This window comes from Marmota marmota, unplaced genomic scaffold, assembly GCF_001458135.2.
Source record: "Marmota marmota marmota unplaced genomic scaffold, marMar, whole genome shotgun sequence".
In the NCBI taxonomy this organism is placed as follows: Eukaryota; Metazoa; Chordata; class Mammalia; order Rodentia; family Sciuridae; genus Marmota; species Marmota marmota.
Window position 1 is genome coordinate 5,438,933 of NW_026000076.1, and position 22,863 is coordinate 5,461,795.

At 41.8% G+C, this 22,863-nt stretch overlaps 1 protein-coding gene across 1 annotated transcript in view; it reads left to right on the forward strand.

Annotated features, from left to right (window-relative positions):
• Gclm (glutamate-cysteine ligase modifier subunit) overlaps positions 1-22,863 on the forward strand; it is a 262,266-nt gene that overhangs the window by 203,407 nt on the left and 35,996 nt on the right. The gene's annotated exons all lie outside the window — the stretch shown is intronic.

The window sequence follows — 22,863 nt, forward strand, 5'->3', positions numbered from 1 at the left end:
AGAATCTACCTTACCTATGCGGATGTGCTTAATCTTAAGGATCAGTGAAAGTGTATTTCAGTGAAAAGGTCTAGGGAGAAAGGTCTAGTAGATGAGCCACATTTGGCAAATGGATATTTGACCCTGATTTCTTGAGTAATTACAGTCTCCAAGCTGGATATTAGTGAGGACATCAGCATGTAAGGTCAGATCTGTGTCAGCAATTCCTTGTGCCCAACTGCTAAGAGATGACCCCGTACTCCTTTGCCTCTCATTCTCCATGACTGAGGAGATGATTGAAGAGATGAGAAAGCATTTTCCCATGTGGAGGGACATCAATTCTCTGGAGCTGAAAGATGGATAGAGAATGGCCCTAGGTCAAGGAGGGACCTTACAGTGATAGTGTACATCATACACCCTGACCTAGCCATATACAGATGCCAGAGGACCACCAGCACACTCTCTGGTAGACCATCCTTCATCCTCCCTGTGAAGATAACCAGCAACCTGGTGAAGGGAGGAAGGAAGCACCAATGGCCCTGTTTCTGGAAACTTCCTTAGAGAAAGCGTGCTATCTTCCCAGGCCTTTGCTTCCCCCTGGCTGGTGTCCTGAAGGCCAGTCAGCCCTTGCCACCCCATTCAGAATGCACTGGTCACATGTCTTTATCAGCGGGCCTGGGATCTCCACAGGGCTACAACCACCTTTGACTTCAGAAAGTACAACTTTGCCACTTTACCACACACATTCAGACCTTTAAAAACTGGTACCAAAAGGTTTCCCCAAGGACTACTACATTTCTTTCTTCTAGTTTTAAACACACAGAGATGGCCAATGGTATGGGCCTAACCCCAGTGTGCAGGATGAGTCTACTCCTTATTTTGTGATTGCCTTTGACCCCCACCCACTGACAGGCCTGTACTTCACTGTGCATCCCTTAGGTTTGGAGATGGCTACATTGTCACAATGAAAATCAAATCCCCAAAGGATGACTTGCTTCCTGACCTGAATCCCGTGGAACAGTTCTTCCAGGGGAACTTCCCTGGCAGTGTGCAGAGGGAGAGGCATTACAACATGCTCCAGTTCCAGGTCTCTTCCTCCTCCCTGGCCAGGATCTTCCAGCTGCTCCTCTCCCACAAGGACAGCCTGTTCATCGAGGAGTACTCAGTCACACAGACTACACTGGATCAGGCAAGTCCACCCCAGGGCACCAGGCACAGGAGAGAAGACTGTGCAAAGACTGGGCCAGAATGCCAACATGGGCTGCAGTTGACACAAGAGGCAGGCATGACATTCCCGATTTTTAGCACACTTTTGTCTCTATTAGGGTAAATCTTGATAAATCAGAAATTGTTTTCTAATAATGTTACTCATCAGCAAACAATGTCATTGATTTTTTTTTTTAGATCGTTCTTCTTTTACATGTTATTTCTTTCTTGTTGTGTGTGGTGGTGGCTTTTTTTTTCAAATCAACTTTACTGATGTGTAATTTACATACAATAAAACACACCTATTTTAATTGTACATTTTTGTGATTTTTTTTAAAGTTTTTTTTTAGTTGTAGATAGACATAGTACCTTTATTGTATTTATTCATTTTTTAATATGGTGCTGAGGATGGAACCCAGTGCTTCACACATGCTAGGTGAGCACTCTACCACTGAGCCACAACCCCAGCCCCACTTTGGTGAGTTTTTATAAACATGTTCCATCTGTATTTTTATAATGTAATCACACTCTTTATTGTGGTAAAAATATATATGTGTTTGTGTAAAATATACATAATTTACCACTTAACCATTTCTAAGTGTAAAGTTCAGGAGTGTTAATTACCATCACCACCACCCATCTCCAAAACTCTTTTCAGCTTGCAAAACTGAAACTGTGTCCATTAAACTGTACTGTTCTTCCTCCTCCACTCTGCTGCTTCTCCTAGCAACTATCATTCTTCTTTCTGTCTCTAAGAAACTGGCTATTCTGTGTACTTCACACAAGTGGAATCATGCAAAATTTTTCCTTTTGGGACTGGCCTATTTCACTAAGCATAATATCCTCATGGCCCATCCATGTTGTAGCATGTGTCAGAATTTCCTTCCTTTTTAAGACTGAATAATATTCCATTGGGTTTAAATGCCACATTTTGCTTATCCTTCTATTCATTCATCAGTGGACATTTGGGTTCTTTCTGAGTGTTTTTTAAATGTCTTTTGTTCTTTACTAAACACCCTGAAAGACAGTTCAACAAAACAGTAGAAACAGGCAAGTCACCCTTTACTCCTTGAAGAGGAGCTGGCTCACCTGCTCACCTGCACCTTCTTATCAGCCTTGAGCAGGTGAAGGCCAAACTGGATTCCTTAGGCAGGAGTTGTGTACACTGAATGAAGATCAGAAAAAAAGTCAACTACCTTTTCTTAGTTCCTTCTTTAACAGATTAGGAAGGTGCTATCTGAGAAATTGTCTTGCCTTGGTTACTCCAACATCTGAACCCAAAGTCCTTTGAAACCTCTAACAGGAACTTCCTTGGCTTGGCTCAGATGCAAGCTCTGTCCAGGGCACCAGTGGCTGGGTTTGTGTGCATGTACCAGCCTCCCCTAGTTAGGACACCAGTCACCCCAGTAGGGCTGTATGATAATTGGAAAATACAGAGTTAACTGGGTGGGTCATGTGGGGTGCTGTTTTTCTGGAGACATCTACTTACTCTTGCTCGTCTTTTGACTCCAGGTGTTTGTGAACTTTGCTAATAAACAGCAGACGGAACCTCATGACCTTCCTTTGCATCCTCGAGCTGCTGGAGCCCGCCAAAAAGCCAAGGTACTGCTTGAGGCAGATCCTGGGCTCCCAGGCCCAGTTGGCCCACTGTACCTGAGGTGACCCAAGGCTCACACATACCTCCTGCTAAGAGCTCCACTCATACCATGCCCCTACCATATCCTTGCTACATCCCCACCACTCTACTCTGAAGGTCTTGTTGTTCCTATTGTAATCTGGAAACCATTTGGATAGGGGAGCATATTATTGTTGTTGTTGTTGTTGTTGTTATACCAGGGATTTAACCCAAGGGTGCTTAACCCCTGTACCACATCCCCAGCTCTTTTTATTCTTTGAGACAGGGTTTCACTAAGCTGCTTAAAGTATCACTATCACTAAGTTGCTGAGACTGGCTTTGAAAATCCTCCTACCTCAGCCTCCCCAGCTGCTGGAATTGCAGGCATGCACCACCATGCCCCAGTGGGAGAGCATTTTTTTTAGAAGAACTTTCCCACATGTTTTTGTTTAGAAATAAGAAGCATGGAAGATAGGACAGAATATGAAAACATTTTGTCTATTAGGATACTTGATATCTATGTCTGGTCATGCATTAGAATTTCAAAGGAAGGGAGTGAACCAGCATCTGTTTCAATGGTGGGCACATTTAGTTAGATCAAGGGCCATGTCTGTTGTTGGAAGGGGGCTCTTTGTTCTTTATAAAAGTATCAAGATGAAAGAGGAAGAAGCAATAGAAGGTGTAGATCCTGGCCTGCAATAACTCTTGGGTATGTCCAGGTACCTGCCTTGGCACAGTGCCCATGTGAGAAGCACACCCTGCCCTCCAAATTCCCCAGACGGAGAGATCGCTAGAGAAAGCATGGAAGTGCCAGTTCTCAGGTGACTTGACTTAAGCCTGGGGTTTTAAAGGGATGAGTTGACTCAGCCTTTCTCCCCTGACTTACCTGAAGAATAAACCAAATCAAATCAAAGCATTTTCCAAAAAGCAGAAGTATGCAAGATCTTATTTTCCATAGATTTCTCATTCCTCCCAACCAATTTCTTGATTGCAAGAAAAACCAAATCTAGTGAATGACTGAGATACTGCTTTCCAAAACAGGGCTTGTGATGAATGTTTCCCTTTCCTTTTTTTTTTTTTTAATATTTTTATTAGTTATTGATGGACCTTTATTTATTTATTTGTGTTTGTATGTGGTGCTGAGAATCGAACCCAGGGCCTCGCACGTGTAAGGTGAGCCCTCTACCACTGAGCCACAACCCCAGCCCCTTTCCCTTTCCTTTTGACCAGTAGAGGTCTCATGGCCATTTAGCAAGGTGGAGTTGCCCGCGCACCCCCCCCCGCGCCAAAATGCCAGGCAAAGACACCTATTCAGGGAAGGTTAGTTTTGCTGATTTCTAGTCACCATTTCTCACTTATAAATCTTGTAGTGGCTGTTGACACTAGTCAAAATGATTCTTTGAAATCAGCTTGCAATTATAAATCCTTTGGGGCTGGGGCTGGGACTCAGCAGTAGAGCGCTCATCTAGCATGTGCAAGGCGAGGCCCTGGGTTCGATCCTCAGCACCACATAAAAATCAATAAATAAAATAAAGGTACAAAAAAATTATGAATCCTTTTTATAACACAGATACATAATTGGGTAGCAAAATTGTTTCCTAGAACTTCCAGGGTCCACCCTGCTCCCCACCCCCAGCCTCCATTGGCATACTCCATCTTAAAGGGCCAATACATCACCTCTGGGCCAGGCCAGGGGCACTGATAGTCTGTAACCTACAGCAATTAATTCCAAACTTTCCCCTTTATTAGACATAATTTTTAAATTATATTTTTTATATTTTGGCTCACAAATATTAGAAAATCTACTGTGACATATTTGTTAAATTATTTATTATTATTTTATAATAAATTTTTAAATTCAAACAATATCTCTAATTTATGACATACTATCTTTACAAAGGTTAGCAATTCCTTTGTATGTAAACAAACCTGTCATGAAACAGAGTTAATTACATTCTTGTTCATATTACACCACTTTAAAATACTTTTTTTTTTTTTAAGTACTCTACAGAAAAGGGTAATTTATCTCAAGGCATTCTAGAAAAGCTTTGCAGCTTGCTTCTGAACAAATGGGAGAGCTGAGCTTCAGGAAGTTCAGCAGGCTGTTGGCCTCACAGTCCCCGGCTGTGAGCAAGGCCTACACAAGGTCTAGAGACCTACTTATCAAGACCATTTTAAAGTTTGTCAGAGGACTTAGTCTTGGAAAACATCTTTTGGAATTAGGTTTTGTGTTATCTTAACCATCTATTTTATAAAAATAGGTGAGGATTGTTTTGATAGATGAGTAGGCGACAGATGATCAGACAACTTAAAAACATCCTAAATGGGTTTTAAGTATGTGGTCATCTGTGCTTTCTAAAGTCAGGAACAACTCAGATCAATTTCTGATCCTTATTTTCACACACTGTTGCAATTTCCCTGCCTCACTTTCAATCTTATCCATTTGTTTCCTTATGAAACTAATTTCATTGTTTAGAAGTACCTGATGCCTCATTGCACCACCTCAAAGCATATGCTGAACCTTGAATACAATAACAGTAGCCATTGCCTTAAGAGAATGGGTGATTTTAATCCAGAAAACTGAATAAACCACATTTTGAATGGACTGGGAAGGCCTGCCTCTAGCCCCTCTTCCCACACTCTCCCACACCTGTAGCAGGGATTGGTTCAGGAATTCCACCTACAATTTATGAATAGAAACAGAATATCTCCAGTTAGAAAGGTCACTTTGTCTCCTCTTCTCCAGGGGCATGGACTTGGTTCCTGAGTTTGATCTGGAGCCTGATATCCTGAACCCCAACTCAAATCCCACTCTATGCTCCATCCCCCAAATTTAATGTTCATGTTTCCTAGGAGCCACCTCTGTAGGAAGTGGACAAAGGAATTCTGGACTTGAGCCTGACCTGCCTTATGATTTCTTGGCTTTTAAGACAGTAAGGGCATGGTTACTTCCTTGGGCTAAAAAGAAAATCAAAAGACACCATAGCATCCTTTGGAGGTAGCACGGAGGATGTGGCTTCCCTCTAAGATAGCAACCTGCATGCACTCCAGGGTGTGCGTGTGCATAAGGAACATGGACACCCTGAATCTTAAGAGCTGGGAACCCTGAACAATCACCTCACAGAAGAAGAAACAAACATGGCCCATAGCCTCAGTGATCTGACAGAACCACAGTTCCCTTAGCTGGGCTTCCTTCAAAGAACTTGTAATGTCTAAAAGCAGCTACTCCAGCTCTTCAGAAAACTTCGATGATAAGAGTCTATCTAACCTCCTTCCACAGGCCTGATATCCTTCAGCACTGCTCTTCCCTACGGCTGAAAGGAACTCGGGACTGCAGGAGCCTTTGCCCATGTGGTCATCCAAAAGAAACTGATCCACTACAGCAGCAAACAAACATGCAAGGAGCACAGTGAACTCAGGAGGAGGCTCTTTCAGAAGGAAACCAGAGGGATAGCTCACCTGCAACACCTGAGGGTGAAACTGACCCCACCAAACAATAGAATAACCTTTCCATCCAGACCATGGGAGTAGAATCCCAGTCCAGCCTGCCATACCTTTAGCCTCAGTATCACTCTTATTTCAAGTGAATCTGCTTCTGTGTATGTGTGGTGTGTGGATGGTGAGTTAAGTTTAATTTTCAAGGAGAAATAAAATGCAGTCTAATCACAAATCATCCTATTCACTGACCTCCCTGGTGTGCACCATCTAGAATGGTTACAGATATTTTCTGTGGGAGTGTGCAGCTCCATATAGTGCCATAAACCTCCATGAGAGTTATTGCCACAGGAGCACTTTCCGCAACACAGGTAGAAGTGAATGGACTAGTGTCCATGTTGCATGTCAAATCTTTATAGGGTTTGAAGAAGACATCCATCTGGTGATGCATGTAAACACTGTCCATTGTCAGTGGGTATTATCTGAACCCACATTTCACATCTGTTTGCCTGGCACATTTGAATGCCTACCTCACAGGTATAATTAGGACAGGAAACAAAAGAGCATGGATAGGTAGGAGTGGCTCAGTGGCTGGATGAAATCTGACATGTCTTTGTAAACTTGGAAGTCAAGGCCTCATACAACACCACGCCACACCCACCATGCAGACAAGTGTGTCCTATGCAGTGGTATCAGAGGGAATGGGTCATGGGGCACATAAAAGCTCACCAGGAGCTAGAAAATGATAGTTTTAAATCAAATCATTCAAAAGACTGTGGATGAGGAAAGCAAATTGACTTCTCTACCAAGACAATCTTCCCTCTAGGACCTGTGGCTGGGCTTCGTAGTGCTCATACCCAGTGTGCTTATTTTTGAGGAGTATTCAAGTTGGCAGGTTAGCCTAAATCTCCCTGAAAATGAGTTAACCTACTGAAAGATTCCCCCCCATCTTGGTTCATTAAGATTTATAAAAAGGAGGGGAAGAAATAGAGAAAGTCAATTCAGAAAACAAGACCACATAAAAGATGTTTCAGGCATATGACTTGCTTTCAGATTTTTGAAGTTTCCAGTTCTTCTTTGGGGAGCTCAAGTTTTCCAATAGCTGTAATCAAAGGAGAAGCTTCTTTCAGTGTGAGTAAAGAGCTCACAGAGAGCTTCATGTGTGCCTGTCATTCCAGCTTTCCTAAGAGACAGGAAGAAAAAACAGGGGCAGCAAAGCTCGGGGCTTGGAGGAAAGAGTCTCTGTGAAAGCTTGGGGACTTGCAGTGCAGCCCCTATGAAGGAAGTTCTGCCCCAACAGGATTGTGAGATGGTGGAGAAAGGGAGAACATTTCCCCTGGTAACAGAGAGTGTTAGCCTTAAAGGACGGCTGTTTCAGGAACCCAGACAATTGAGGCTCAAGTTTCCTCAGTATGGTGGTTTAGGGCCTCAACAGTTGTCCTGAGAATAACAGTTCATTAATCCTAATATTTATAAGTAAAAAGATAATTATCATATTTTGTCCAAAATGATCATCAGATTTGGGAAAGTATGGGTAGGAGAAGATTCAGATTCACAAAAGCAGGCTTACAGAGCTAGAAAATACCTCAGCATTCAAAATCTAAGATCCATATAATTGTTTTGTTTCCATTGTTTTACTTGATAATGAAACAAAGTCCTAGAAAAATTAGATTCCTTGACTGGTCATTCAGCCTTCCCTGCGGGACCCAATCTGGTCCTCTTCCAGCTGCTTCTCTCACAGGTAGAGTTCACAGGTACCAGGAGACATGACCTCTGACCCCAGAACTTTGAAATTCTCTGTCCAAATGGTGTAAAGCCTGCTTCCAAGCCCTTTCTGAAGCAAGGCTGAGCTCAATCATGCAGACTGGTGTCTGCACATGCCACATGAAACCCATGTGAAAACCGGAGAGGGAAGGAAAGGAGAGAGAGCCATGGGGCAGCCCACTCTGCACCACCATCGTCCAGTGTGGAACTCCAAGGAAACCAAGAAGTTGACATTTGATCCCAGGTCATTAAGAAGTTCATTATTTAGTAGTTGGTTCACTTGGTTTATAAGTTACTGAGATGGTATAGTATGAGGATCCCCAAAATATGTGTTCTCCTTGGGGTCTTCCCCATAGCTCACCATGCCACATGCTCAGCTTTCTGAACAGGTGTCCATATTTATCAAGGCTTGAATGCGGGTCTTCCATGAGGCAAGCTTTGCCCAGACTAGAGTATTCCTATTGATTTTGTATACTGTTAGCTTTCACAAGGGAGCACAGCCTATTGTAGTCAAACCCCATGATCTTGTGTCATGGTGAGTTTCAGGGGACACTCCGTTCACAGAGTTCTGCAGAGACAGCACCTGGCCAGAGAACATTTCAGGCATGCTGTTCAGTCGCAGAGTTGTTCTTGGTTTCCAGCACAGCTTGGTAGTCTCTTTGGTCTTGAATGATACTGACCACTGAGTTGATCCTCCTATAGCTACCAGAGAAGCAAAGGAGTAAGAGAGAAGGGATAGGGGAGAGGAAACAGCAGAAGAGGAGCAAAGAGCGCCCAGAAACTCCATATACTGGTAATGAAGCAGTGAACAAGACCAGACTTTGTCTTCATGATTTGACTATCTTTTTTTTTTCTTTTTTTCCCCCATACTGAATCCAGAGGCATTCTACCTCTTAGTTACATTCCTAGCCCCTTTTTACATTTTATTTTGAGACAAGGTCTCGCTAAATTACCCAGGCTGATCTCAAAACTTGTGATCCTCCTGCCTCCTACTTGAGTAGCTGGGATTACAGGCATGTGCCACCAACCCTGGCCATGGTGTTAACATGCTAGTGAATGGGTCAGCAGGCTTTTCATAAGAGAACGTATGTAATGAAAATTTTCAACTTTTTAGGTTATATGGTATCTACTTAAAACTACTCAACTTGGGTCCTGTGGCCCAGAAGCAGTCACAGACAGTACATAAAGGAACAGGGGAGGCTGGATATGGCCTGAAGATCATTGGGTGTCAACCCTTCCAGGGAGTAAACAGAGGGATGTATTAGAAGGACCTAAAAACAGCTTCAGGTGCCTTTTAGGAAATCAAAATACCACTTGTTCCCTTTATTCTGTTTTATAGTTGGGACTTGAAATAACTCTAGCTGGGACCGTAGATGTAAGTCTAAGGTCAGAGAATGGGAACCATTTTCAAGTTAGAATCTTTAATTTTTTATCTCCAATCTTGACTGACACCCCAGCGTACAAGATAATCCCTACCAATAACAATTGGCGGCAGCCAACCTGCAGGAAGGTATGACAGCCTAGGATTTTACCTGCCTCTCCCAACCACCTTGCTTCATGCAAGATAATTTATAGGCCCAGCACCAGTTCCTCCCTAAACCAGCAGGTGTCAGGGACCTGGCTCTGAATATCCATGCTGGTTCCCTCAGCTAGGGAGCTCTATAGAAACAAAATAGCAAGATCTGAAGGTTGGTTCATTTTTTAGTTTGGGTTCTTGGGTGAAAACCAGGGCAGAATCAGGAAAGCCCATTTATTTGTAGTCTCCATGTTGAAGAGGAGTACCCTTTTTTGGAGTATCCTGCCACAGTCTGGCTGGGCACAAATCACGAGCCACTGAAGCAGGAACAAACTTTATTTTCAAACTGCAGGAAAACACTTCACACAGCTCCCCGGGGAATCCTCCCGAACGCCACGAGGCTTCTCCAGGAACCCCCAGCCGGAAAATCCCTCTCGGAAATCCCTCCTCCTGCACTTCCCCAACCAATGGGAACTCTCGGGGAATCCCCGGAAATCCCCACGAGAACTCCAAAATAGTGCGAGAACCCAAAAGCTGCGGCAGAGGCGGATAGTAATGCCTCGCCTGTCAATCAATACTGTTGGCAAAATGCCAGGGACCATACAGACTCGGCCGTGGCTCTCAGCAGTATCCAGTGATGTTTACCACCAGAGAGATGATGAGCTTTGAGAACTACAGAATGCTAAAGTAACTTTACACTTCATTATTTCAATTGTCCTCAGTCTCTGAAATTCTAAACCAATTATTTTCCTGTTCAGTTATAGGCATAGCTCTTCTCCCCGTCCTAGAGGCTCAAGACCTCAGAATCCTCTTCCTCCTCCTTCACATCCTGCATTCTGCCATTTGCTGAGACACAGCTTCCCACACTACAAGGTCATTCCCAATTCTCCCTCTCTCCTTGCTTTTTATCACTGCCCTTTATCATTTCTGCATGGGTGATGTTCCAGCTCCTAAGTGGGCTGGCCTGTCCTCTCCCATGTCCATTGACACTCCATTCTGTTTCCTCTCCTGCTTGGGCTGCCTCCCCACTCCAGGCCATACCACCATACTCCTCACCCTGACTGGGGTGGGACTTTCCACCTTAGGCCACCTTCCTACATGGACCTTCTACTCACCTCACCTGGGCTCCTACAGACTGCTCAAGACCACAGAGGCTCTCCTTAGCCCCACCCTGTCTACCCCACCTAACAGCCTTAGGAATGGATTTGTTCAGGAAAGAAAGGGGACAGAAGAGGAAAGGGAAGAGTAAATGCCACTTCCGTGAAGCCAAACTTAAAAAGTTTGGGAAGAAAACAGTAGATATTGTTTTCATTATGTTGTAATGAGAAGGTTTTCTTAATCGGTATATTGGTTGCTAATACACTAACTATATGACCAGGGACTATTTAAGTACTTTACATATTTAAAATGTGTAATAATCCTTATACTGGGACTTCATCCTGAATTTAGTAGCCTAGTTAAAAACCAAACTGACCTAGAATGTGTGAAGATCCTGGGTCAGAAATCACATATGTGGTTGATTTGCAACCTTAGCTGAGCATTCTGAGAAGACTCTAGAACAGGGGGAAAAAATAAAAGAATAACAAGCCTCCATCTCTACTATTGTAACAGATATAGGGGCCAAGACTAAAGGGAGGTTCTTGTCTTTAAACCACAACCAAGAGATCCTAGAACAAGAACCTCTTTATCTTAAAGTTTTCATCCTCCTCGCAAACAACCAGGATGATGGAAGAAATATGGTCCACTTTAACGTCAGTGCACCAATGGGCCGCCTCCTTTTGGACTATACTATTTCTCCACGAGAGGGAGCCCATGAGATGATCAGCAGCATTAACAGAGCTCTGAGTGTTTCTCCAGGAAAAAATTCACCATAATACCTTTAAATAAACATGGAAAAACTAAAATTAAAGTAAATGGGAAATTCTGCACAACTCTGATTGGTACTGTGCCACCCTATCTACCATGAGCCCCATTTTAAAAAGCCAACAAATTTCTTAGAGCTAAAAGGTCATTTCTATGGTGGGGGGGTTTCAAGTCAAGTTCAAGAGTTTTCTATATCTTAACCTCTTCAATGGAATGGAGATCATTTTCAGAAAAACACACCTTTTACCTTGTGATACTGCTCCAGTAAACTTGCTAGGGCAAGACTTACAAACTAAAAGGCACATAAAATTCTCTTCAGAGAAATAATCACAGTGTTTTCATTCCCCTGAACCAGAAATGTTATACTCTCTACTGGCAGAAATTAATTATATGGAAATTCAAGCCCACAATATCCCTGACCTTTCAAAAATACCTGAATGTTTATGGACCTCTTCTTTGACTGATACAGGAAAGGTTAAAGAAGGAACCTCCATCTATTTAGAGTTCAAATTGATTATTCAAAAACTTTGCCTAAATTGCCCTGATATCCACTAACCCCTAATGCAATCCAAGGACTCTCACTGATTGTAAAGGACTTAACTAAACAAGGACTTACAAATCTGTGTACCCATCCCGATAGAACTCCAGTCCTACAAGTTGAAAAACCAAAAGGGTGAAGTTGAAATTCTGATAATTAATAAAATTATGATACTGAGGTTTCCTATGGGTCTAAACCCAAATACTTTATTGTCCAATGTGCCTGTTGATTCAAAATGGTTCATAGTTCATAGACCTTTATTTAGCTTTCTTTAGTATTCTAGTTGAAAAGACAGTCAGTTTTTGTCTGCCTGTCCTGAAATGTCAACAGTGAACCTGGACTGTAATGCTACAGGGTTTGCTGAAGCCCTTTCTTATTTGTCTCAGGCATTGCATGAGGACTAGCAGCCCTGCAGCCCTTCTGAATCCTCCCCAAATTCAGTAGGCAGATGATCGGTTGCTATGTTCTCCCATAAGGAGTGGTCCGAAACAAATTCCATTACATTTACCTCTTACAACTGGCACATAAAAGTAACATGGTTTCAGCGGAAAACTACAATTTTCAAGGGAAAAAAAATCTGCTCTTTAGGACATGATCTGACTGTTGAAAAGATTTCCTTTCACCAGAGAGAATAAAACTATTAGAAGTTTTCCCTGGCCTACAACCAAAAGGCAATTAAGAAGACTTTTTGGACTTGCAAGATACTACAGATCCTGGGTCCTAAATTTTTTCTCAATGTCCTCACTAGTGTATGAGGTCACTAGAATTACAATACTAGAGGCTTCACTTTGGGAAAACAGTCGTGGCATGCTTTTAACCAAGTAAAACTGGCCTTACAATAGAGCCTAGCTTTAGAACTTCCAAATTATGCTAAACCTTTTACTCATTTGTTCATGAACATGCAGTCAGGCAGTAGGAGTTCTTACCCAAGAGTATGGGGAAAGCATAGGTCCATCACATATTATAACTTACTGTTAGATCCAGTAGCTAAAGAATGTCCTAATTATTTAAAAGCAGCAGCAGCAGCAGCAAATAGAGGTTCCATCTGAGCTAGTCTTAGGAACTAAGTTTATTTACAAGTCCTTGCATTCTGTAGAAAGTCTATTAAATCAAAACTGAGCATTTTTTTAGCAATTGGCAATTCATGGAACTCTCCTCCTGTCTCCCTCTAATCTCCATGCACATTGCAGCTCAACTCCACCTTTGTACTACCTCTGCCTCATGATGATGAAGGCTATTATTGTGTGAGTGTAGTTTCAGGAACAGTTGCCCCTTGTGTTAATTTATAAGAGATTCCATTGAATAGTCCTGGGTTTATACTATTTGCTGACAGGTCTTATTCCAAAATACCAGACAGGGCAGTGTTATAACCCAAAATGAGTTACTAGAAAAGGAAACTTCCCCAATTGAAGTCAGCTCAAACTGCCATGCTTTTGCTTTCACTCGAGCTCTATATTTATACAGAAGGTAGCTATACTTTTTCCACGATTTTTTGCATATTATAAATATAAGGGGTTTCTTCTAGCAGTAACTCTATCAACAACAGACTCCAAGTAGATGCTGCCTTCTGCTATCCTATTACCACTGCAAATCACCATTAGTGAGAATAGTGATACAACATACCAGCACCTCTAGGATATATTAATTGGCATATTAATCAGAAGCTCATGCCTATAAATCTGAACCTGAATATCATGGATAGCTCTGGTACATTTTTATGCAGAATCTTAGTGTGGAAACTAGTAGGATATGCAATTTAAATGAACTCCCTAGGACTGATCCAAGTCAACTTCCCTATGATTATCTATTTAACCTCCTCCTTCACCTCCTTCTCTTCTCACTTCTTCTCCTTCTTCTTTCTTGTTTCTTTCTGTCCTAACCCTTTCCCTCTCCTTACTAGAGAATCCATGGGACCATAATCTGTGGTTGGCTTTAGCAAAGGTTATGTTTTAGCAAGACACTAGAGTAGTTGTTGTTTTGGGGACTAATGCCTCTGAATCAGGAAACAATTCCAGTAATGTTGATTTGGGATCTTTCTGATTTCCTTGTGTAGGCACTCATAACTACAAACTTTCTTTCATAGTGTCCCAGAGGTTCTGGTATGTTGTGTCACTATTCTCATTTGATTCTAAGAATTTCTTAATCTCTCTCCTGATTTCTTCTATCACCCATTCATCATTCACATCCTTGGTATTCCGGACACAATTGCTATTTGCTTTTCTACATTTACTGGAAAGAGTACTCTGACCTTTCCAATGAATATACCAATTGCTCCAAAGAGTGATGCTTGCAAAAGCTGTCTTGTGCTTCTGGGATCATGTATTCAAGACATGGAGACTACCTATGCAGTTACAATTAATTATCTGTAAAATGTCATTGAAGATCATTTACTTAGGTTTCTTTGCACTCTATGTAGTTATGTACCCTTACAGTATGTTATAAAGGGACTACAAAAAGTAAATTTCTTACTAGACTTTAAAGATTTACTCTGACAAGTAATTTTTTCTATAATTAGCTTATCCAGAGTTTCAAAAATTCCTCAGCTGCCTCCACATCCGCACTTCAAGATTCATCATTCACTTTCACATTATGTAATGAATAATGATTTTTAAAAATCACTTAAGCCACCCAGAGATAAGAGTAAATTCAACAGCATAGTTAGATTCAGCCTTTCTTTCAACATTGCAAATAAATATTTTGTTCTGGCCATGATCATTGTGGTACTGAAAGAGATATGTGTCTGTGTCTGGTCTTTAATCCAGTTCTGAGAAGTTTCTTCGTAAGTGATATAGGTCCTTTTGAATTTTTGTGAGTCTCTGTGCTTGTCAGTTTTCTGTCACTGTAACAAAATACCTGAGAAAAACAACTTACAGGAGGAAATACTTATTATGCCTCATGATTTCAGTCCATGGTCAACTGGCTCCATTGTTTCTAAACCTGTGGTGTGGCTGAACATCATGACAGAAGGGAAGGCAGAGCAAAGCTGCTCACCTGATGGCAGCAGGAAGCAGAGAGAGGGGAAGAGAGAAGCTGGCTATAAGTGACCTACTTCCTTCAACTAGGCCCCACCTCCTTAAATTTCCACCCCCTAAGAACCCATGAAGCTATGAATCCATCAATGGATTAATCCATTGTTGAGGTCAGAGCCCTCAGGACCAAATCATTTCCCCAAGGTCCCACCTCTGAGTACTGCTTCACTGGGGGCCAAACCTTCAATGCATGAGCTTTGGGAGGACATTCCAGACAAACCATATTGCAGTCTCAATACCTGCAATGAAGCATTTGTCACTTTGTTGTTGTTCTTCAAGATGATGGAACAGGACATAACTGACTGGCACACAATAACTATGACTGATTTCCCACTTTCATAGTACTTACTCACTTTTAATTTTATTTCCAGGTCCCTCACTTGATTTGGCCTTTTATTGGTAATATTGGCAAAGGATTTTGTATGTTTAGGGGTCATGGAATAAAACAACAGTAGATTATATCAAGCATAAGAGAGAATGATGCAATCACAAGACAGTAAATGCGAGATGTATGAGGCTGCTGCAGGTATAACAGAACATACTGTTTTACAGTAAAGTCTGTTTAAAAGAATAAAGAGAACACTCTAAAATCACAATAAAGGGACTGGGGAGTTATCTCAGAGGTAGAAGCCCTGAGTCTGATCCCCAGCACCATAAAAAATAAATACAAATAAGAAGTATTGTATACTAAATATATTAATGAAAAATATAGTAATTTATTATCAGTATTAAGTATTATATCTATACATAATTATATTGCTATGCTTTTATATGATGGGCAGTACATCAGGATTATTTATGCCAACATCACCACAAACATGTAATGCATTGTGCCACAATGATGTCACTAGATGGTATGATTTTTTCTCAACTCCAGTTATAATCTTATGGGACTACTATCATATATGTAGTCTGTCATTGAGTGAAATGTCATATATGATACATGACTCTTCCTTCCAAAATCAGAAGCCCAAGCTGTGAATAACCAAAATTAGTACCAACCTTGAAATAGATGAAGATGAGTTAGTTTCCTTCCCTGGAAAATGTTCCACTGGGGTTGCTGGGGGGCTCACTCTTGGTTGTAGTGGGTGGTGGTTGTGTATAATTTGAAGCTAACTTTTAGGGAGATATCTTGGATTTTTTGCCAAGCATGTCTCCTAGGAGTTCAGAAAAGTAGAATCCACTGTCTGAAATATGGAGGAAAACATTCATGTTTAACAAAAATTCTTAATGAAAGATATATTGCAACTCTAGATCTCTCTATGCTCATGTTAGAAGCTGAATGAAACTGAGTACTGTACATATTTTCCCCTGATTTTACTGCTCCAGAAATCTTAATTTAAAAGGTGTCTGACTTTTTTACTTACACTTTTTTAAAAAGTATACTGCCACTTCTCTAAACACTACCACTAAATACATTGAGGAAGTTTCCAAGGATAAAGGAACACAAGATGTGTTTATGGGAGTAGCCACCAGTTGGTTTGCAGGCATCTTGAATGGTGGATAAGCCTGGCTATTCCAAAGTGTCCAAATCTTTATGTTTATATTTACTGGGACTCCAGGGTGCTACAACTTGTGTTACCAAGATAAATAGAAAAAAAAAGGATATCTTTTTAAATCAGGCAACTTTCCAGTGAATAGTCCTCAATTGCTATCATGTTCCAAAGGCTATGATCAATAAGACTCAAGTCCATTAAACTATCTTTATTGCCTGAACTTTGAATGGTTTGATTTGACTAGTTTGATTCATGGAGACTCGTTTTAAGAAATGTACTTCCTTAATAGTTGGGGAATGTGCAGTGTCTTGGTATTGCCCCCTGATAGTCATCATAATAGTCTCCCTCATGTGTCATAAACTCTGGAAATTTTTAAATATTCATATACAGGCTTCCTTTATTCATCAAATGATCTTCTTATGGTTAGAATAACAAAAAGATGAAGAGTCACCCATTGTGAATTGTGTATGCCACACTGAGAACAAATAAGTCCATTATCATGGTGATAGAAAGTGGTATCAGTGCCCAGGGTCTTGATCAATCTCTCAAGATTGAGAGCCTGAACAAAAGGGGAGAGTTATTAAATGGACTAAAGCTGCCTTCATATGTAGCAAGCTGTAACCCAACCTTGCTGCAACCTAATTTGAGAGCAGGTTCTTGAAATAGGTATCTGAGTCTCCACTAATCATAACAGCCAAGCTTTTTCACCAATCAGAGACTGCAAACTGACAAAACATGTCCAAATTAGGCAAATGCTAACTGTAACCAATCAGGCTATTCCTATGTGTCCCTTCTGCTTTCTGGCTGTAAATATTCCCTGCCCACATTGTGGAGTGGAGCTATCTGAAGTGCTTTTGGTCCTCAGTGCTAACTGATTCATGAAATTTTTTCGGCTCAATTCAATTTTATTAATTTAATTATCTATGGTCTTTCTTTTCATTAAGCTGTCTAGTATGTTAAATGTCCTCAAAAGAGCAAGCTGGAACCTTGCATAGGAAACACCTTGTTAGATATACAGATGTTAGGAGGACCAGGAATCCTTCCTGCAAGCTTGGGATGGGCTCCTTACTGACCCATTCCTGAATACTTTCTCTAGGAGACACAGAAAGCAAGATTACCAGACCTGAAAAACAGCTGGATTATGTCAGATGGATCAGGACAAGTGACTATTTACAAAGCAGAATTATAACTCCATAGAATCATCTGGTTCCCACCAAGGTTACAAACAGTTCCCAGGGCATTTTAGACCCAAAATCTAACCAGCTACTCACTGGCTAACATCCAGGGATCAAGGATCAGATGTTGCATAACACAGCACATGACCAACAACAGGAACTCACTCACACAATCTTCCTTTGGCAATGGGCCTTGGCTTTCAAAACCACATTCTACTTGGATTTGCTTGTGAATTTTTTAAACAGCTATAATGAATGAATGTCTATAACTGATATCCTTTTTTTTCCATGAAAAGTTGTCCAGATACTTGAAACTCTTTGGGTAGAGGTTAACTGGGATACCTGAACCCTGGAACTTATAAAACCAGAGAGGGACAGAAATGAATTTGGAATTCATCAAAGGATGCAGCTGTACCATTGAGAAGGTATTTTAAAGATTTAATGTTTTTGACAATATTGAACATGTTCTCAAGAAACAACCTGAGCTACTCGTAGAGCCAATAAAAAAGTGTTTCAGGAACTAGCCTAGGGGAAGAGGGAAACTCAATGCCAGAGCCAGGATCAGGCTCAAATCCTAATGGCCCAGTCCTGTCTTCAGCCCGTGTTCACACCTCACTCCCTTTTAATGAAGAAGGGCAGCCAGAGAAACAGAAAGGAATGGAACAAAAGCCAGAGCTGCATGTGTACACTTGTCAGACTCTTTACTCAAAGGCACAGTGTTTCTACACTTACAGCCAAAGAGCTAGAAGGAGGGAATGGCATCTCTTGGGCAGTGATTACTGTACTAGTGAAAAACAAACCTTGGGATCACAGGGCAGGAGGGATAATAAGGTTGAAATAATGCTGAAGCCACCTGCACAGAGCCCTGGTGTGGCCCGCTAGGGTTCCCCTCCATGGAAGCAGGTGCATACCTCCCCAGCAGAGACGCCCCTGCCCCCTGCAGCACCCAGCACTCAGGACAGAGGCTGCAGGAACAGGGCAATTGCCTTCACCATTCACCACACCAGCAGGGTTCCATGACAAGTCCAATGAATAAATGTGTTTTGTTTAACCTTTGGAGGTGAAAAGAATGGCAGATAGAAACCAAGCTGGAAAAATAAAACGAAGAACTTTAGAAAACTAAAGAAACATGAGGCCTGAGGCATGGGAATAAACCCTCTGGCGCTGATACTCCCTGGACCTCTGGGAGCAAACTCAGTTCATACAGGGAGGCCAGACACTGGCTTCTTGTTTGGTTAAGGTTGAAAGGCCTGTAAAAGTAAAGGAGTTGGGCATTTAGGGACACTGTTCTTCCATCAGAAAAAGATTCCTAGCTTTTAGATAAAGTTTCAAACATGCCAACTCACATGCCCACCATTTCATCTTCTAACTTCATTTTGAGAAAGCAAAAGTTAAAGAAGGGGCCATTTATGGTTAGTAAGAGAAGAAAGAGGGGTGGTAGTCTTCTTTAAAACCACAGGAGGCCTTTGTCAATCACAGTCACAAAGGAGGTTGGTAAGAATTTTATCAACGGGGTCCTGGGCCCCAGGCCCAGACAGCCACACTCCCATATTTATGTTGCTATGGATCCCTCAGTCACAGCTACCTTTTAGTGGACAGTCCTAGACAAGGACTTCCAAGCTGGCTGAAGATCTCCTGGAGAGCAGTGCCAGCCCTGCCTTTCCAAATTCTTCACCACTCTCAGCCAAGTTTTGGTTTTTGTTGGGTTGCTGCTGTTGTTGAACCCAGGGGTGCTTAACCACTGAGCCACATCTCCAGCCCCTTTTATTTTTTATTTTGAGACAGTGCCTCACTAAGTTTCTGAGGCTAGCTTTGAACTTGCTATTCTCCTTCCTCTGCCTCCCAAGACGCTAGGATTACAGGCCTGAGCCACAAAGCCCAGCTCGGCTCAGTTTTTTCTGGCTCCTGACCCTCAGTGATGGTGCCGTTTGTGGCCACAACTCCAATCACTGCCTGTAGGACTTGTTGTGGTTACTCGATCTTGGCAGCACTGACCCTTGGTTGACCTGCCAGTGCTGACTCAGGCCCCTGCTTCCTCTTTCCTTGGAGGTTCTGGGGCAAGATAACTTTCTTTATTTCAGCCCCCACTTCCAGCTGCAGCTCACACATCCAAATTCCCCTCAGTCCGACCCCAGCACCTTTCCCCACAGTGTGCTTTTGAAGTTAGAAAAGGACCACCCTGTGATTATACCTCTATTTGTAATTTGTCCCATTTATTACACCTAATTTAATCTCCATTAAAATGTACATGGTTAATCTCATAGCCCAGATTCATTCTTCTTTAGTAATCCCTGTTCTGAGGTCAGAATTTAAGAGCACTCTCATTCAAGTTTTGTTAAGGACACATACTCAAATCAACTGCACTCAAAGTTCTGCTATCTTTAACTTAAGAACTTTATTTCCTACTGTCTCTGAGCCCCAACTGAGGGCCAAGAAGCACAGCATGCACTAGGGAACCAAGCACAAGACATGGTTCCTGTTCTGTGGGGCTTACAGTCCAGTGGGAGAAAGACAAATACCCAGAGTCATGATTCAGTGTTTGTACCACCAAGAGGCAAGTTGAGGAGGCATGCCTAACCCAAAGGAGACGTGACTAAGCTAATTTTTGAACAAAAGAATAGCAAGGGAGAGGGAAGAAAGGAGTAATATAGTAGGAGAGTGTTCTAAGCAAGGAGTGGCATGGGAGTGAGAGACAGAGACAACCTGGCAAGTTCTGAAAGGTGCATCAGTGTTGTGAGTGAGCTTCACCATTAATACAGACAGAACACATTTGTATCTTTCCACAATGTTAGAATTTATTGACTAAAAATAAATTCACATGCTACATCATGTTCAATGCTATTAGTTCACCAAATACTCATGGTTCACTTGGTAGCCATGAGCAGGGCAATCACAGGTTCTTTTATTCCATTTCAGTATTAATTACTAGTATCTATGACACTCAACTCAGACATCAACTTTACACAATGATATATAATTTACTGAAAAGCTAAGAAAGAGCTAACAGTGACCACAGGGCTTCAAGAGCTTGCACCACAAGAAAAGGCAGAGAGCAAATAAAAATGCAAAAGAATCAGCTAATTTTAAACTGTGGAAAACTCTGTAGGATATATGACCCAGTTTTTTAGAAGGCATAGGTAGGGGGAGGAAAGGCCTACCTAAAAGAAAATGAAATTATATAAACCATTTGTAGTATCTCTTCATTCAAACAAACCAACTGCAAATAAATAAATAAACAAATATTATGAGGCAATTGAAAAAAAATGCAAAAGAATCACTGCCCGTGGTCAGATAAAATTAAGAATGGGCCCTAAGGACTCAGGATGCAGAGCTGTTCAGGGGAAAGTCCCCACAGCAGGCAGATTTCAAGTAGGCCACACAAGCAAGGAGATGGAGCTGAGCTAAAGTCCCAGGAAAAAGTTAGGAGTATTTCTTGGAGTGGAACCACCATTTGACCCAGCTATCCCACTCCTCAGTCTATACCCAAAGGACTTAAAATCAGCATACTACAGGGACACAGCCACATCAATGTTTATAGCAGCTCAATTCACAATAATTAAACTGTAGAACCAACCTAGATGCCCTTCAATAGATGAATTGATAGAAACTGTGGCATATATACACAATGAAATATTACTCAGTGTTGAAAGACAATAAAATCATGGCATTTGCAGATAAATGGATGGAATTGCAGAATATCATGCTAAGCACAGTAAGCCAATCCCAAAAAACCAAAAGCCAAATGTTCTGATAACTGGATGCCAATCCATAATGGGGGGGGCATGGGAAAAATGGAGGAACTGTGATTGGGCAAAGGGGAGGAAAGAGAGGGGAGGGGACATAGATAGAGGAAAGATGGTGGAATGTGATGGACATCATTACTCTAGGTACATGTAAGACTGCATGTATGGTATAACACTACATCAGGTACAGCCAAAGAAATGAAAAGTTGTGCTTCAATTGTGTACAATGAATCAAAATGCTTTCTGCTGTCATATAGACCTAATTAGAACAAATAATTATTTTTTTTAAAGAGTTGAAAGTTTGTAGCATTCACTGTGATAAGGGGACAGTGTGTGCCAATGTCCCACTGCCTTAGGTGCCCTTCCTATTATGTGTTCCAATTGAGGGGGTTGCATCAGTTGATGGTTTGGTGTGTCTGATAAACTCACAGGCCTGGTTTCCCTAGTACGTGTTTGAGATGCCCATGCATCTGTGTGCCTCCGATTTAATTCACTAAGTTCACAGATGGTCATTTTTTATTAGCACAATTAATTTGCTCATTAGTTCATGCCTTATGATTGTGCTGTGCAGCTGAGGGTTATTCTTTTCAGAAAATTCTGGATATCCAACAGCTGGTGGTTACCAATTTGTCCAGAGAGGTTACCAAGTCACTCTGCCTTGGCACTTGTACTCAAAACAGAGTAACTCAGGGTAAACTGCTGCTTTATAAAATGGAGTGATTCCAGACTGGGCACTGCTATTCTATACAGCATGGAGTAACTCAGCCTGCTGACCACAATCACTTGGGCTAAGTAGGTTCTTCCAGGGAAGAAGACAAGATAGTGACAGAGCCATATCCTGGTAGGCCTTGTACTCCAGGCTAAGCAGGCTGTGGTGTATCCTGTGGTGTACTTTGATTCTTAAACTTTAGTAAGCATTAAGAATCACTGGGGGAGCTTGTTATAATTTTAGGTTTCTAAACCCTAAATGCAGAAATTTGGTTTCAGTAGGTCAGGGAGTGAACTCAGGAATTTGCATTTTAGTATCCCCCCACCATGAGTATGATGAGGGGAGGGCTGGGCAACACTTTTCCAAACCCAGATGTAGGAGATATGAAGCCCTAAAGGGGCAGAAGGATCAGATCTGTTTCAGAAAAATCTCTCTGGCAGAAAGTATCCCACATGTGCTCACTCAGCAAAGCACCCTAATCCTTTGATAATCCTGTAACCCTCTGTTGTCCAGGGGCTTCAAGGCTCATAGTTGACTCTGACAGTGAGTCTGCTAATAAGAGATGCCCTTGGGAGGCCATGAATGAGTGGTCCTGAACTGTTTGGCTTTGGGCATTGTATAGCCCAAAAGGCAGGGGCAATGAATGGTATGGATTATGAATGTAAGCTTTGGGGCCCTAGAGCCACTGAAGGTCTTGAAGTTCTGAAGGACACAGGCTCTACTGGGGGATAGAGCTTGGATCAGATCCCTGTCTAGTTTAGTTAGGGCTGCAGGAGCTCCTGGCAGGACAGAACC